Source organism: Notolepis coatsorum (assembly GCF_963971535.1).
Source record: "Notolepis coatsorum genome assembly, chromosome: 5".
Lineage (NCBI taxonomy): Eukaryota > Metazoa > Chordata > Actinopteri > Aulopiformes > Paralepididae > Notolepis > Notolepis coatsorum.
Window position 1 is genome coordinate 97,985,389 of NC_140169.1, and position 18,966 is coordinate 98,004,354.

Consider the following 18,966-nt stretch of genomic DNA (forward strand, 5'->3'; position numbering starts at 1 on the left):
ATACACATTTATTTATGTTTATCTTTATGTAGAAGGGTGGATTATCCCTGCTTATGGGAGTAGTTATACACAGCCACCTGGTAGCAGGATACAGTAGAGTTCAATCTATCTGCACCCCCGTCTTTGGGCCCGGAACATCGTTCTGGAGGGCGGGCAGCAGGAGCGGATGGGGCCCAGGATTTACTAACCTGGGGGGTGGTACTCTGGTCTTCCTCGCCTTCCAGGGCGGTCAGCAGTAGCTCCCCACACACTCTCACTTCCCCCAGTACCTCCGTTAGCCCTCCCACACCCGGTGGCTGTTAGTTCAATAAAGATATTGGGCTTCCCTCAAAGCAGTACCCTTCCTTGACCACCTGTATAGACCCTTAATGATATGCTGCGAATGGGGTGGAAGGGTTAAATAAATATACAACAGTCATATGTATTTACCCGGTCAACAAGGTTAGCATATGATCAGAAATAGACACTCACACCGTGCTCCCATTTACTTCTCCTTTATGTAAGCCTGGTCAATTAGCAAGTTACAATTTATACTTTATGTGGTTCATATGGCATGTATTCACATTAGGCACCGAGTGCTCTCACTTGTATTATAGGGGAACGCTATTCCCAACATAGGCACCTAGTGCTCAATACATTATTACAAAACCCCGCTTGGATTAGGGGAAGACCCAGGCACATGGTAAGGAGTTCAATGGGAATTCAAGAACGTCACAGTTATCACAATACAAAAGAAATTATTTACATGTGGGCCCACGTTACCAAATAAAACCTACACTAAAGCCGGCTTATAATGGTTGGGGTACCCCTAGACACTGGTCGTTAGCGTTCGCTCGAATGGATACTGTTTTGGGCACACGGAGTACCGCTGTACTTAACCAAGATGGCGGATCCACTCTCACCACCCCTCGTCCGGGTGACAAGATGGCGTCGGGCGATCCTGCGAGCACAGCCAGCGGGCTGGGGTAGACAGCATGGGCAGTGGTGTAACTGGAGGAGCGTGCTGTGTTGTGGCGACCTCTGCTGGAGGAAGAGGTGTCCTCTGCTGCGTTGATGAGACGTCCACTGCGAGCTGCTGTCTGGGCTGGTGCGCTCTAAACTGTTTGGCTACCTTAAACACAGCTAAACTGTGGGTCTTAGTGAACCCTCCTGCTATCGTCTGTACTACTAACGCAACGTGGCTGTATGCACCACCGGTCTTCAGCGACGCTCGCCTGGTGATATACTTGAGTCACTATAGCCGTTAGCAGCATGCTAATACACCGCTCACACTTCTGGGATAACACGTTATCTATGGACGTTGGTTTTTCTTTCTGTATCGCTTACTCACACACTTCACTATCGCTTGTACTTCTAGGATAACACGTTATCTAGCAAGTACTCTCTATCACCCGTTGCTCTCCAACGGGGCTCTTCAATGGGACTCTTCAAAAGGGGCTCGTCCAGAGCACACGCCCGTTCACGACCGCTCACGTCCGAGTTCACTGCCGAAGAGGACTTCCTTCTGTTCCGCCCTCCAGGTAATCATCTCTCACTCGCTGCTCCTCTCTCCTCCGCTCCACCTGCCACCACTGCCCCCTGCTGGCGACCGCAACTGGTCCCACTATAGGACAACTCAAGGCAAGGAGAAAGATGCTTCAATGTCATGTTAATGATCCATATCGAAGCCGGAGAAAGAAGAGCACCTCGCATCATTAGTAGTCCGGGCGAGATATCAAAAGGAACACTGTTTATCACACTTTATACACACAGGGGAAGTAACAAGTTAGTCAGCACTTCTGAATACTTAGCAGAATATTCAGGATGCTACATTTCCCCCCACTTTAAACTTGCCAAGTCCTCTGCAAGTTACCTCAATGAAACCAGTTTAATCACATGAAAACGGTCCTTAGACCAACAGTTTCACACATTGTTTCATCAATTGTACACATTGTTCCACAAACACACTTTTTAGCACATAGTCCTGGCGATACCGAGCGGGTAGCCGACCTCTTGTGCTCCTCTGGGGCCAGGTTCGCTCGACCCCCCTCGCGTCTGACTCCGTGTCAGATTCGTCCGTCCCTGCCGGCCGGTCATCGGCCACGGCTTCGCCCTCCGAGGCCTCTGATGGGCTGCCAGCGGCGCCCTCCTTGCCCCTGTCTCCGCCGTCTTCGCCGTCCTCGCCGTCCTCTCCTGAGGGGACCGACTCTACCTCTCCTCCCCCATCCGGCGCTGCTTCAGCGACGACCCGCGGGGCCCTGGGTGGGTTACACGCCCTAGGGTGCGGTTCTCGAGGGTAAACGAAGGCACCCCCCACGTCTGATTCGGATGAGCTCCTCGATCTCATCGGGATCCTCCGGGGAGCCCTCGTCCGCTCTTCCGGGTCGGAGGCCGGGAAGGAGCAGATCTTGCTCTGATCTCTATGCACAGTCCTTTCGGGGGCCCCCTCCTTCGGGCCGAACCGTGAACACTGACGTCCCCTTGACGTTGCCATCGCCGCCCTCTGGGTCCGGCTTGCCGCCGGCCGGTGGCCGTCTGCGGCGGTAGTTGAAGTTGCGGCGGTAGCGGCGCTGACGAGGCCCCTGGTCCGGGCCGCCCTCACCTCCTTGACCTCCTTCTGACCTGTTCTCCTTGTTCTCCTCTCCATCTTGCACCAGTCTGGGACGGGGTGAACCCCTTGGTTGGAAGCCTCTGTGGTAGTTCTGTCTCCTTGGTTTGTCTTTCCCACGGTCTCTGTCTCTACTCCGGGACCTGTCGCGCTCCCGCTCTCTGTCTCGGTCACGGATCCTCGGCCGGTCCCGGTCGTGGTCTCTCCTCTCAGGCTCTCTCCTGTCGGGCTCTCTCTTTTCAGGCTCTCTCCTTTCGGGCTCTCTCTTTTCAGGCCCTCTCCTTGGTTTGCCGCTGCCCTGGTCTGGACCTCTCTGGTAGTCCTCAGGGTATTCTCCATCGCGGGGTGGGCCCATCCTGCGAGGATAGCACCTGTAGCGGTTCCGGTCAGCGGCATACTTGCTCTCCTGGACGGGAACGCCTGCTGGGCCGGTGACGTTGGCCGCCTCCGCTCCCTTCTCCCCTTCAACCACATCAAACTCCACAGTTTCTCCATACCCCACACCGCGAAGGTATCTCCTTGGGTTGTTCTTCCTTATGGCCGTCTGGTGTACAAACACGTCCTCTTTCGTGTCATTCCTGTGGATGAAACCATATCTGTTTCTTACGTTGAACCATCTGACTGTCCCCAAGATCTTGGTTGCGATGACCTTCTTATCCGCCGCGAAAACTTCGGCTGCCGGGCTGGACGGGCTCTCCGCGTCTTCAGCGGTCTGCGTGGTTGTGGCGTTTCGGCGGCCTCGCTACCGCCTCCGAGCTCTCTGCTTTCCTCTCTCCGCTCCCGTTGCCGATCGAACAGGGTCTTAGAGGGCTGGATCCCCCGGGTCACCGCCCGCCACACAGGTTCCAGCTCGGGGTCGTCCGCCTGAAGCCGCCGCAACTCCGCCCAGCCGTACCCACTGTTCCTCTTCTGGGTCACAATCTGTCCTGTGACGACTGGCGAGTACGGTATGGGGGCCGTGATCGTTAAGAAGCTCTTCTCGGTGTCCTCATCCTCCGGTTCTTGCCTCCTCGGCATGCACGACAGGGCGTCGGCCTTCCGGCTGAACCGGCCGGGTTTGTACTGGACCACGACAACGTGGCTAAGGGCGACAGTCCCGGAGTTGGGGCGAAGACTACGGGTAGGACGCATCCCCTTGATCCCGTTGAAGAGACCGTCCACTCCGCCAAGCACATTCATCCCGAGAAGCCCCTGGACGGCGTCTCTCGTGAGTCCTCGGAGGGGGTCGTCTTTCACGATGAATATGCACTTCTCTGCGAACGTCATCTCCAAGCACTTCACCTCCGCGTACAAGCACCCCACCACGGGGATCTCCAAACCGTTGGCGGCCGTGAGGGTGATCCAGTTGGCGGAGGTCAGCTGTTGTTTTGGGAAGTTTTGCTTGAAGTGGCTTTCTGACACAGTCGTCACCTCGGCTCCAGTGTCGACTAGGCAGCGGGTGTGCACCCCATCTATTTGTACATCTAGGGTGAAGCATTCCCCGTGTACCTTCTGCTCCTCTGGGCTCTCAGCGACTGGGTCGACGGCGCTCGTCGCAACGGCGTCGATCGCCCTTCGTGGTCCAGGTCGGAATCCCGACGGGCCCGGCGCTTGGGGAGCGGGGGAAGGGGCGGGGGTGTGGTCCACCGGCGAGGCAGGGGCAATCTCTGGCGATATGGCCCGGCTGTTGGCAGGTGTAGCATATCAATCGCCCGTCCTCGTCTCGCCGGGGCATTCCACGCGGGGCCGCGGACACGTCTCCCCTGTGTCGCCGTCCGGCACCTCTCTAGGGCGCGTCTCGCTCCTGTTGCAATGCCTGGAAGAGCTGTTCCTGGCGCACGCCCAACCGCTCTTGGCCTGCGAACAGCTGTCGGATCGACTCTTGGAGTGTGTCTGCGATAGGAGGGGTTTTGCGTCCCTCCGCGGCGGCGGCGTGGATCAGGCCCCGGGCGGGACCCTTCGTGGGGGGCAGGACCATCTCTTCCTCGGACCAGTTTATTGCCGCCATCATCAGGTCGATAAACGTCCGTCCCCCGTCCTCCCTCACGTGCCTCCTCATCTCCCGTCTCAGCATCTCGTCCCTCAGGCCGAGCACGAACTGCTCCTGCAGCCGGGCGGCAGGATCGGTGACCTGTCCGGGGTCTCTGCCCTGAATGCGCCGCATCCGCTCCTGTAGGTCGTACGCGAACTCTCGCACGGTCTCACCGTCTGACTGCCGGCGGTCGAGGAACTCTCCCAGGCGGATACTGACTGGGGTCTTGTCTCCGTACGTCTCCTGCAGCAAGCGAAACAGGGCGTCTGGCTCTGGGGCGGTTCCTTCCAGGACGAAGCGCACCGTCCGCCTAGCCTCGCCCTTTAAGTGCTGCTGTACGAACTCCGCCTGTTCGTCGCCGGGCACTCTGCTGATTCGGAAATGCGCCTTCATTTCCCGGATCCAGTCCTCCACCGACGACTCCCCTCTCTCTTTTCCCCCTCCAACCTCGCTGCATTTTCGGTCCCGCTGGACATACACGGTCTGCGAGGGGGGCGGGCGGGATTCACGGCCCTCCCTGTCGAGGGCGGCTTGGGTCCTTTCCAGGGCCAGCGCCTGTCGGTCCAGGAGGCCTGCTTGCCAGTGGGCTTTGTCCGCCAGGGCCTTCACCTGTGCGGTCAATTCCTCCATGGTCTCATCCCCCTCCTTCTTCACTTCGGTGGCGGCGTCTTGGCCGTCTCGTTGCTCCCGCAGAGCCGCCTGCGAGTAACGCTTCTCTTGGAGTGCCTGCTCGGTCAACTCCTTCACTGTTTCGGCCTGCTGCTTCAGGAGTGTCGCCTGCGTCCGACACTTCTCCTGCAGCTCCTCGAACTTCGCCGCCATCTCCTGCGCGGCGCGGGTCCCTTCTTCGGACGTCATGGTCTCTCTACTGGTCGACGTCAAGGAAGTGGAGTAGGATGTTGATCCTGTTTGTGACGCCAAATGTAGAAGGGTGGATTATCCCTGCTTATGGGAGTAGTTATACACAGCCACCTGGTAGCAGGATACAGTAGAGTTCAATCTATCTGCACCCCCGTCTTTGGGCCCGGAACGGCGTTCTGGAGGGCGGGCAGCAGGAGCGGATGGGGCCCAGGATTTACTAACCTGGGGGGTGGTACTCTGGTCTTCCTCGCCTTCCAGGGCGGTCAGCAGTAGCTCCCCACACACTCTCACTTCCCCCAGTACCTCCGTTAGCCCTCCCACACCCGGTGGCTGTTAGTTCAATAAAGATATTGGGCTTCCCTCAAAGCAGTACCCTTCCTTGAACACCTGTATAGACCCTTAATGATATGCTGCGAATGGGGTGGAAGGGTTAAATAAATATACAACAGTCATATGTATTTACCCGGTCAACAAGGTTAGCATATGATCAGAAATAGACACTCACACCGTGCTCCCATTTACTTCTCCTTTATGTAAGCCTGGTCAATTAGCAAGTTACAATTTATACTTTATGTGGTTCATATGGCATGTATTCACATTAGGCAAGTTTCAAGTTTCTTTAATAGTTGTCATACAGAAGTACAGAATACTTTTGTACAAAATGCTTCTTACTGTTGCGCTCCAGAGACTGTGCATGACAAGATAAGTATGAAATAAAAACATAGTAAAATTTAGAAGTAAAAAAGAGGTCACAGTGTTCAGTTTAGACATATGTACAATGTTCGTAGACGTAGTTACCATACAACATACAATACTGTGCAGTGTACTAATATACAATACTATACTATATAGTGCAAGGCACAAATGGACGAGGTGCAGTTTAGGTACAATTCACAGTAGGTGTACGAGTTGTAGTGCAAATCCTTTATCAATAATTATACAACGGCATGCAAATTTCTCTATTCTGATTGGCTGAAACAGTCCATTTACACGTATGTATCCTTCATAATCCACGCTCCTGGTCCCAGGACCCGCCCACCACCGAATCACATCACTCCGCCGGATCACTCCGTCGGAAAAAACAAGATGGCGGACAATAATCTTTAACAAATGGATATGTTGATAGCGTCATAACGACTAAATATAAAGCGATTCTGTCAAGGGGAACGTGTTAGTATTTTAAACAATGTTGGATGATGTAATTGATGGGTCTTGACTCAATCTAGAACAAAAGAAAAATCGCGGATTGATTGATAGATTAATTGATTGATTTAAATTTCTTCCTTCCTACTTTCTTGCAGCGTTCTCTCTCACACTGTCCGACGCTGGCGTACCCACAAACACACACACACACATACACACACACACACACACACACACACACACACACACACACACACACATACACACACGCACACACACACTGTGACACACACACACACACACACACACACGCACACACACACACACACACTCCTGTCTGCAACAGCAGGGGAGTCAGACTGAGAGAGAAGCAGCGCTGTTTTAAGTGAGCATGGTCTATTGAATTGATTGATTGGTTGATTGCTAATTTTATTACTGTACCCCTGGTTTCCAACTGGTTAAGTTTAGGCTAAAAGAAATAAATAAAAAAATAGGGCGAAGAAAACGTTTTTTTCCTATAGGGCAAAGAAAACGTTTTAATAAATTTTCAATCAATCATTCCAATAATACACAGTTGGATGTGTTAGTTGGTTGGATGCACTTCAAGCTGCTTCCACATGAGGCAACTTCTCTCAATCATTCCAATAATACACAGTTGGATGTGTTAGTTTGGTTGGATGCACTTCAAGCTGCTTCCACATGGAGTTGTGGGAACTACTTTTTCTGGCGGATGGTTTTTTCAATAAATCTTCGATTAATGTGTGTTTATTGTATAGAAATAAGGTTGGATGAATCTGGCAGTTGTATAAAAGCTTTACACCACGTGCAGTCGTGATTTGTGACCAATAAACCATGCCTAGGGGGGTCTAACGACCCTCGGCTGCGCCTCGGGCCTAACAACCACCCCTAGGCATGGTTTATTGGTCACAAACCACTCCTGCGTGTGATGTAATGCTTAAATATAAAGTGTAAGTGTGTTTGTGTGATCTAAAGTGTGGAGAGTGGGTGCTGCAGTGTGTTGTTTGTTTGAGTGAGTGTGTGCGTGTGGGTGTGTGTGCTGTGTGCATTTGATGGTTGTTGCATAGTGATTATTGTTCGTTTAGCGATTTTTTCTCGTTTAGCAGCCTGATGGCCTGGGGATAGAAGCTCCTTCTGAGTCTTTCTGTTCTGTGCTTTCTGGGTGCTCTCACTTGTATTATAGGGGAACGCTATTCCCAACATAGGCACCTAGTGCTCAATACATTATTACAAAACCCCGCTTGGATTAGGGCAGTGCTTCTCAAACTTTTTCTGTCAGGCCCCCCTTTGGCGGACCAAAATACTTTGGGCCCCCCCCCCTCGCCCCAACAAAATAGTCATGAAATGGGCCATGTTTAAATTTATTGAAATAACACCAATATCGTGACCTTTCAAATTGGCCCTATATTTTGTTTTCAGAGCTGTCATGGATGAAAAGCCAGCTTCACACAGATACTGTATGTGGTGCTGAATGGTATCAACACCTTAACTGCTGCATCATGAGATACTTGGTGGGCCATGAGATGAGATACTTGGTACTCAGCACCACACTCTGAAACTAGCTCTCTAGGTGGTATCAGATGAGATTTCAAAGAGTTCTTCCAAGAGTTTGGATGGAGATGTGTCAGGAAGCTTTGTCTCAATGTTGTCTGTAAAGGTTTTTTTTATCCAGAGTAACTTGGTGATCCTTTTCTGTGTTTTATTAAATAATGATTTTCAGATTTTGAGAAATGGTATTTTCATGGAGAACAGTGCAGCTGCAACAGATAGCACTTTAGTGATAATTTTCTGAATAATTTTTTTAATAAATCTCAAGGCCCCCCCTGTCATGCCTCTGCGCCCCCCCTGGGGGGCGCGCCCCCCACTTTGAGAAACACTGGATTAGGGGAAGACCCAGGCACATGGTAAGGAGTTCAATGGGAATTCAAGAACGTCACAGTTATCACAATACAAAAGAAATAATTTACATGTGGGCCCACTTTACCAAATAAAACCTACACTAAAGCCGGCTTATAATGGTTGGGGTACCCCTAGACACTGGTCGTTAGCATTCGCTCGAATGGATACTGTTTTGGGCACACGGAGTACCGCTGTACTTAACCAAGATGGCGGATCCACTCTCACCACCCCTCGTCCGGGTGACAAGATGGCGTCGGGCGATCCCGCGAGCACAGCCAGCGGGCTGGGGTAGACAGCATGGGCAGTGGTGTAACTGGAGGAGCGTGCTGTGTTGTGGCGACCTCTGCTGGAGGAAGAGGTGTCCTCTGCTGCGTTGATGAGATGTCCACTGCGGGCTGCTGTCTGGGCTGGCGGGCTCTAAACTGTTTGGCTACCTTAAACACAGCTAAACTGTGGGTCTTAGTGAACCCTCCTGCTATCGTCTGTACTACTAACGCAACGTGGCTGTATGCACCACCGGTCTTCAGCGACGCTCGCCTGGTGATATACTTGAGTCACTATAGCCGTTAGCAGCATGCTAATACACCGCTCACACTTCTGGGATAACACGTTATCTATGGACGTTGGTTCTTCTTTCTGTATCGCTTACTCACACACTTCACTATCGCTTGTACTTCTAGGATAACACGTTATCTAGCAAGTACTCTCTATCACCCGTTGCTCTCCAACGGGGCTCTTCAACGGGACTCTTCAAACGGGGCTCGTCCAGAGCACACGCCCGTTCACGACCGCTCACGTCCGAGTTCACTGCCGAAGAGGACTTCCTTCTGTTCCGCCCTCCAGGTAATCATCTCTCACTCGCTGCTCCTCTCTCCTCCGCTCCACCTGCCACCTCTGCCCCCTGCTGGCGACCGCAACTGGTCCCACTATAGGACAACTCAAGGCAAGGAGAAAGATGCTTCAATGTCATGTTAATGATCCATATCGAAGCGGGAGAAAGAAGAGCACCTCGCATCATTAGTAGTCCGGGCGAGATATCAAAAGGAACACTGTTTATCACACTGTACACACACAGGGGAAGTAACAAGTTAGTCAGCACTTCTGAATACTTAGCAGAATATTCAGGATGCTACATTTATATATATCCCTTTTTCTTTTTCTTTTTTTCCCCTTTGTCACTATTTGAATACAGTTATGTTATAGATAGGGCGGCTGATTGGCGCAGTGGGCAAGGCGCTCGCCACTAACGCAGGAGACGCTGGGTTCGAGCCCAGCTCTCGGCGTTGCTACCGGCTGGCCGGTCGTTCATACTAACACAATTGGCAAGTGTTAGAGGGTGGGAAAGCCGGTGGGTGGGGATTTGACGTTGTGGACCAGCGACTCCTACAGGTCGGTTTGGTGACGGCGGTGCGATGGAAGCAGGAAGTAGCGGCGGCAGCGTGAGCCTCCCACGCAGGGGCGTAGCTGGGGGGGGGTAGCTTAGGATGATTCCAAGGGCCCAGCACTGGGGGGGGGGGCCCAATTTATTTTTTATTCTTTTTTCTAGACATCACTCAGGTGTATTATTGATGCTCTCATTGATACTATGTTTGTTTCTGAAGTGTGTGTGTGTGTGTGTGTGTGTGTGTGTGTGTGTGTGTGTGTGTGTGTGTGTGTGTGTGTGTGTGTGTGTGTGTGTGTGTGTGTGTGTGTGTGTGTGAGATATATAGAGAGAGAGGGGGGGCTTTGGTAGACTATTGCATTGGTCCATTCATTGAAGATGAACGCAATGCGACATCCTTTACTAGGCTCACCCACCAACAGTGCAGGTGCTGAACTGCTGATCCGAATGTATAGGTAAAAACCATATTATGCGTTCATCAATACAAAAATGGCCAATAAAAAATTTCCGCTCACGCGCTAACGCGCGCTCGCATTCACGGGGGGCCTACAAATACATTCTTTCATGGGGCCCAGAAACTGGAGCTACACCCCTGCTCCCACCCGTTACTCCTCGCCACTGAGAGTTCGAGCTGCTGCGGTGAAAAGATGCGACAGGCTGCCTCCTCGTGTATCGGAGGGGACATGTGATGCAAGGCTTCTGTCCTCACTACAACCGACCTGTGGGAGGCATAGTCTAGCAACGTTCAAGACAGGGGAGGGAAGAATTGGATAAATACAAAATTGGGATGGGAGAAAAATTGAAAATGGGGAGAAAAAGTGGATAAAAAAAAAGTTATGTTATAGATAAAATATCATTAGGATAATAATAAGGTTTTATATTTATGTATCACCTTATATTTGAGTAATTTCTAAAGTATGTAGCGAACTACACATTTTTACTTCTTTGGCAAAGTTATTCCAACACACATCAACTTTTTTTTATCTACTTTTTCTCCTCCTTTTTCTGTATTTTTCTCCCATCCCAATTTAGTCGTTATGCCAATTCCACCCTCCCCTTCCTGGTCGTTGCCGGTCTAGGGAGGGTTGATAGATACTATCACATGTCCCCTCCGATACATGTGGAGTCAGCCGCTTCTTTTCACCTGACAGCGAGGACTCTCACTGGGGGAACGTAACGCGTGGGAGGCTCACACTACTTCCCCCAGTTCCCTCCCTCGCTGTGCAGGCGCCCCGACTGACCTGTAGGAGTCGCTGTTTACAACGATCAGGATACACACCCCGCCGGCTTCCCACCCGCTAACACTGCCAATTGGTTAGTATGGACGACCGACCAAGCCGGAGGTACCGCTGACAGCTGGATTCGATACCAGTGTCTCTGCGGTGGTAGGCAGGCGCTTAGTCCTGTGCTACCCAGCCGCACCAACACACATCGACTTTATATTTGTCCTTGCCTTTGCGATACTGAATACACAAGTTCCCCTAAATCTATACCAGCGCTCTCTAGTTTGGAACAACTCCTGAATGCAACTTGGAAGTGAGTGCTTTTTTTCTTTTTACGATTTTTATATGTGATTTCCAGTTTAGTTTCTCGTCAATTTTCACTCCCAAAAAGTTATTTTCATACACACGTTCAATTTCAACATCATCAATCATTAATCCAGATTATTTGTTTTCGATTTCCAAAAATTATATAGTTTGTTTTGCTTAGATTCAGTGACAATTTATTTATGTTTTTTTAGTGATCTCAGTTCCTTCTCCACTACATATGGACCAAGAGAGGCTCAAGATGGTCGATAGAAAATCAGACAAATAAATCAATGATTTAATCTAGATTATTTGATTATTGTCACTTCCACTAAGTTTATTAATCAAGCTACTTAACTGGGGAGACAAAATTACAGATAAAGGAAAATAGCGAGGACGATCAGTTACGATAGTTAACCTCATGTTGAACAGGGATTCCCAGTTCAATCCCCTGGGCAGTGGGCATGCATCAACCCAGTCCTGTCCAGCCACTCAATCTCTGAAAATGTTTGAGCAAAATGGTGAAAAAAAGAATGCTAATAAAAATACTAATAAAACTATTAGTAAATAATAATGCCTGAAGTGAGCAACCAAAAATACACAAATTTATTGATACCAAAAATCTTCTTTTGTCAAGCAATGTAGTTATTTTGAACATTTAGCAGAATGGTTGCCAAGCAACAAGCATGCATATTTTTTCAGAAAGCTAATGTTGTGCTAGCAGGCATTATGGTTATTGCATAATATTTGCAAACAGTATGATCTAACTAATAACTAACTATATAAAATTTGTAGGGGCGCTTTATAGGGGCTGCTGGGTGAGAAGTTGGAGGCGATGCAGGTGGAGGCCCCCCTGGTGTCCTGGGTTCAAGTTTCAAGTTCAAGTTTCTTTATTAGTCGTGTCATACAGAAATACAGAATACTTTGCATGAAATGCTTCTTTCTGTTTGGCTCCTGAGAGTGTGCTAGATAATAACAAGATAGTATAAAATAAGTATAATATAAGTATAAAATAGAAAGTCAAGTATGTAAACAAGTGTAAACAACAAAATGTTCAATATACCTATATACAGTGCAGGTACAGTACAGTGTAGAATTGGTGAGGTATAGCTTAGCTTGTGGTGCCACTTTGTGGTGGTGAGGTGCAATGAGGTGTGATAAGGAATGAGATTGATGTGCAAATTTCCTTACCAATAAATATAAATATAAAGTGTGTTAGTGTTTAAAGTGGTAAAGTGGGTGCTACAGTGTGTTGTTTATTTAAAGTGAGTGTGTGCGTGTGGATGTGTGTGCTGTGGGTGTGTTGATGGTTTGTTATTGTTCATTGTTCATTGTTCATTGAGCATCCTGATGGCCTGGGGATAGAAGCTCCTTCTGAGTTTCTCTGTGCTTGCCATGAGACTCCGGTATCGCTTGCCTGACCGCAGCAGTTCAAAGAGGCAGTTGTTTCGGTGGCTGGAGTCTTTGATTATTCTCTTAGCCTTACCCATGCCCCGCTTATTGTAAATGTCTTGGAGAGTGGGAAGCCCACCTCCAATTATGCGTTCGGCTGAACGGGCCACTCTCTGTAGTCTGCTACGGTCTTGTGCAGTGCTATTCCCAAACTAGGAGGTGATATTGCCAGTCAGGATGCTCTCTATTGTGCATGAGTAGAAGTTCTTGAGGATCTTCTGACTCACTTGGAACTTCCTTAGGCGCTTGAAAAAGCCCTCAGCTCGGAACTAGGCAAAATCTGCATATGGCTCGCCGACAACAAACTATCATTACACATGGGCAAAACAGAGTCCATTGTCTTCGGTTCAAATAACAAACTCAGCAAGACAGACGGCTTCTCGGTTACAGTGGGTGACAATATTGTCACAAGGAAAGATGAAATTACCTACCTGGGTTCCATCCTAGAGGCTAATCTTTCCTGTGACAAAATGGCATCCATTCCAATGTAATAAAAAAAGTCAACCAACGAACTCGATTCTTGTACCGGATCTCCTCCCTGGTAAACAAGAATACCCTGAAGACTCTGGCAGGAGCACTCATTCAAGAGTACTACGACTATGCTTGCACCTCATGGTACCAAAGCACCTCAAAGGCACTAAAAAACAAATTACAAACATCTCAAAACAAGCTAGTCAGACTACTGCTTGACCTGACTCCTAGAACCCACCTCACCCCTGCCCACTTTGACAACCTAGGATGGCTTAGAGTAGACGACAGAGTACAGCAACTTGCAATGGGCCTGGTCTACAAGATACACTACGCGACCAAGGTACCCATGTACATGTCAAAATACTTCCCAAAGGTCAGTGAATACCACGATCACAACACCAGAGGGAGCTCCACAAATCATGTTAAACCCAGATTCGGCTCAAACAAGGGACTAAACACGTTTAGCAATTATGCCACATCAATGTGGAACGCCCTTCCCAAAGCTTTAAAGGAATGTGAATCACTACCCACTTTCAAAAACACTCTGAAAGAACACCTACGGGAGACTGCAATTCAAAACTGGCCCCTTCAAATGTCCTAACCCAGTTGTACAGTAAATGACCAAGTATGGCTTTGTCAGTATTCCAATGTACAGTGTACAGTGTCCCCCAACCCCCCTACCCACCCCCCCCCCCCCCCCACCTCCAATGTACAGCCCCCACCCACCCACCCAACCCCACCCCACCCACCCAACCTCCTCCAATGTACAGTTTCTACGTCAAATGTATATACACTCTTTTTCTGGACACTTTTTGTATCACAAACAGTACTGTATTTGCAAATCTGATATGTCATAAATGTATAGATGTAGCAGTACTGTCTATCTGTATGTCATGTATGTCATATATGTTATGATGAATTGAAAATGGGGGACCCTGATGTAAACAAGACGAAAGTCTTTCTCTGGTCTGCATCCCCTTAACAATTGTATGTATTGAGCTGTACTGTACTGTACCCATTCTGCAATCTGTTAATAAACTTTTCAATCAATCAATCAATCAATCAAAGGAAGTAGAGGTGTTGTCGTGCCTTCTTGATAACACTGTCAATGTGTGTGGTCCATGTCAAGTCCTCAGATATGTGGACTCCGAGGTACTTAAAACTGTTCACTCTCTCAACCGGTGCCCCGTCGATGCTGATGGGGCTGTAGTCCCTGACCCCCGACCTCCTAAAGTCCACAATCATCTCTTTTGTTTTGCTGATGTTCAGGGAGAGGCTGTTCTCTTGACACCATCCAGCTAGAACCTTTACCTCTTCCAGGTAGGCCCTCTCGTCATTTGCAGAGATCAGGCCCACCACTACTGTGTCGTCAGCAAATTTGATGATTGTGTTGTTGTTCCGCTGTGCAACACAGTCATGTGTGTACAGGGAGTAGAGGAGGGGACTCAGAACACAGCCCTGGGGGGCCCCTATGTTGAGAGTGATGGATGAGGAGGTGCAGTTGCCTGCTCTCACCACCTGGAGTCTGCCCGTCAGGAAGTCCAAGACCCACTGGCAGAGGTCATAGTTCAAGCCCAGGATTTTTTGGGTACAGGGATAATGGTGGACTTCTTCAGATAGGTGGGGATGACAGCCTGTTCTAAGGACAGGTTAAATATGTCATTGAATACCGGGGCCAGTTGGTCGGCACAGACTTTTAGGATGCGGCCGGGGATACCATCCGGTCCTGCTGCCTTCCTGATATTCACTTTCTTTTTTGAACAAATGTTTTTTATTTTCCCTTTTTTAACATGAAACTAGACAAACAATACAGTAACAGTAATAATCAATGATAAATCACAGGACAATGAAAGAAATAATAATAACAATAATGACAGTCCAGTAATCAAATCAAAATGAATGTAGATTAAAAGACATAAAAATAATAAATACAATACATGTGCTCTTGCTCGCTCTTCCTCGCTCTTTCCTTCCCCTTCCCTCCCCCCCCCACCCCCCCTCAGGACCCCCACTTGGACTATACATCAATTATTTCATTTAACATCAGAAAATTACACGTTTATATGCTTCCCTTTATCTTCTCCACCACAGCTACCCAGACTGCTATACTGGCTTCATTAACACCTAAAATTTGTGCAGTGGATATCTCTAGATAAATCACATCGAGATAAAAACTAGAGGTGGATCTGCAATCCTGGATTTAATCTAGATTAATCTAGATTAAAATAACAAAAAATGTTTCTCAGGCCAGATGGCCCATTACACCATGAGCCCATCTCCCGTTTCCAAAATGCATTTCAGACTGTTTGAAAAAGCTGTTTTGCTATGATAATTGGTAATTAAATATCAAAATAATGTTCAATAAGATGTACTTGTGTTTAATAAGTTGTTTTATTCAGAAGTTAACACAAATAAATAATATTACCAGTACAGTACAGTATCTAGCACACTCTCAGGAGCAAAACAGAAAGAAGCATTTCAAACTATGTGACATGGCTTGACTCAATCAGTCCAATCTCTATTTCTCCTTCTCCAGTCACTCAGGCAGACCAGCTTGTTTTATGTAGCGGTGTCTACTTATAGTGCCTATAATATTTTTCCCGTTGGGTGCCAGACAGGGCCAAACCCTGCCAATGCAAATCAACTGCTCCAGTGGAGTTGCTCAGTGGCCAATGGTGTCAACTGTGGTTGTACTGAGAGCTCCCAGGTGTGAATGGAACTGTGTGAATGTGAAGCAGGGCGTTCCTGAAAAAGAGCATCTGTGCTCAGCGAACCTACCCTGGGTAAATAAAGATAAAAAAATTAATTTCTTTTTAACGCAGCACGTTAACGCTGTTAACGGCCCAGCTCTAGTAAGAACGCATACCTTCCGGCACAATTTATCCGGTTGAATCAACTTTTTGGCAGCCGTAAGACCGGCCAGAATTAGTCTCTTTACATGTACAGAGGTTGATAACTGAGAAACATCATTCAACAACAATACAGAAGGCAGTGTAGGTATGGTCAGAGATTAAAATTCTGATAATTGAGTGGTTACTTTTTCCCAAAAAATCTTAACAGGAGGGAATTCCCAATACATATGCATATATGTACCAAGAGCACCATTTGAACACAAGGAGCATCGAGAGTCTTGTCTGAGACCCATTAGGTGCAAATGTCTAGGAGTCAGGTAAGTCCTATGAATAAAATTGAGATTAATCTGTTGGTGATCTGGGTTGCGTGATGACAGCCGAACGTTTGCCCAGACTGCATCCCAATCAAAATCTACTTCCAAGTTTGGGATATCCTTCCTCCAAACCGAGTCTAGGGGAAGGACCTCCTATGAGGACGTAAGTAAGTGACGATAAAAGTCAGAGACGAAGCCTCTCGACGTCTCCTTGTCATAAAAGAATTTGTGAAATCTGTGGTGCTCAAGTGGAATATTTAATGGGACTCCGTGAGCCCTCAAAGCTGCTCTTAATTGTAGATAGAAAAAATGAGTGGAGCTGGTGAGGTTAAATTTGTTAAATATATCTTGATAACTGCAGAAACCATGGTCATCGAAGATATCCCCCAATGTGTGTATGCCTTTCTTTTCCCATCTAGGATATCTGATAGGTTGTTGTGCAATAAGGAGTAAATTGTTATTAAATAGGGGTGAGTGACTGTGCCATTTATGGTGGTTAGTACACTTTTTCTGTGTGTCACGCCATGTCCGGATCACATGTGTAATAAGAGGGCCAAATCTCAAGTTGCATTGCTTAATTGATAAGTTGGTGTACACTATATCCTGCAGTCTATGTGGTGCCACTATTTTCTCCTCTAATGGTCTCCAGGATACCGATGCTTGAGAATCAAACCAGGTGATCAGTGGTCTTAAAGAGAACGCTTTAAAGTAATAGTTGAAGTCTGGAAAGGCTAAACCCCCATCGGATTTATTTCTCTGTGCAGTGGATCTTTTTATTTGTGGCCGTTTGTTGTTCCAAAGAAATGTATATGCTGCGGAGTGTAATTTGCCAGTAACCAACAGGGGGGGGGGGGGGTAACGGCAACATCGAGCTGAAGAAGTTAATTCTGGGTAAAACATTCATCTTAACTATTGACGCTCGGGCCTGTAATGAGTTTTTTAATTTTGACCACCTGCCGAAGTCATTTGTGATCTTATCTAGCACTCTGGTAAAATGACTGCTGTGCTTACAGCTGTGCATGAGAGAGAGAGAGAGAGAGAGAGACAGAGAGAGAATAGAGGAATAGAGTTGAGGAGTCATCTTTAGAGTGAATCATTCCTCCCAGTAGGCCTGTATCCACAGCAGGACCGTGACCCCTGACCTCTGACCCTGACCCTAGACCATTCTTTGTAAAATAGGGGCTAGCCTGTGAGTGTGTGTGTGTGTGTGTGTGTGTGTGTGTGTGTGTGTGTGTGTGTGTGTGTGTGTGTGTGTGTGTGTGTGCGTGCGTGCGTGCGTGCGTACGTGTGTGCGTGCGTGCGTGTGTGTGTGTGTGTGTGTGTGTGTGTGTGTGTGAGTGAGTGAGAGGGGGGGGGGTATGCAATGCATTAGGTCCAATTCCAATTGCTTCGTGTAAATTGGCCAATGAGGTCAGTTTCTATTTCTAATGCTTGGATTAGATTACTAGTCTCATACTCACAGACTTCCCCCCACACACGCATACATACAAATAGATAGAGACTATATCAACACTGAATGTGTTGTTATAGAGCATAGTAAAAGGCTTCTGTTAAACAATGGTTGGTCTCTAGGTCAGAGGACATATTAGGACATTGAGTCATGGTGTGAGCGTGTTCCTGTGCTGCCTGCGTGTTTGTGTGTGTGTGTGTGTGTGTGTGCATTAGTGCTTGTATGTGTGTGTGTGTGCATTAGTGTTTGTATGTATGTGTGCATTCCTGTTTATATGTGAGTGTGTGTGTCTCTATCTCTAACTCCCAGTTTCTCTCTTTCGTCCTGTCTCTCCTGTCTCTGTTATAATCTAGTCTCTCTCCAGTCTCTCTATCTCTCTGTCTTTGTCTCTCTCTCACACAGCTGGTCCAGTTCGATCTAGACACACACACACACACACACACACACACACACACACACACACACACACACACACACACACACACACACACACACACACACACACACACACACACACACACACACACACACACACACACACACACACACACACACACACACACACAGTGTGTATGCTGTGGTTATGCATGCATGTAATTTCAGCATGCAGCCTTGCCTGACTCTCTGTGTGTGCGTGTGTGTGTGTGTCTGTGTGTGTGTGTGTGTGTGTGCGTGTCTGTGTGTGTGTGTGTCTGTGTGTGTGTGTGTGTGTGTGTGTGTGTGTGTGTGTGTGTGTGTGTGTGTGTGTGTGTGTGTGTGTGTGTGTCTAGATCGAACTGGACCAGCTGTGTGAGAGAGAGACAAAGACAGAGAGATAGAGAGACTGGGAGAGAGACTAGATTATAACAGAGACAGGAGAGACAGACGAAAGAGAGAAACTGGGAGTTAGAGATAGAGAGAAAGAGAGAGACTGGGAGAGAGAGATAGACTGGAAAAGAGAGATAGAGAGAGACAGGGAGAAAGAGAGAGAGTGACAGGGAGAAAGAGAGAGAGACAGGGAG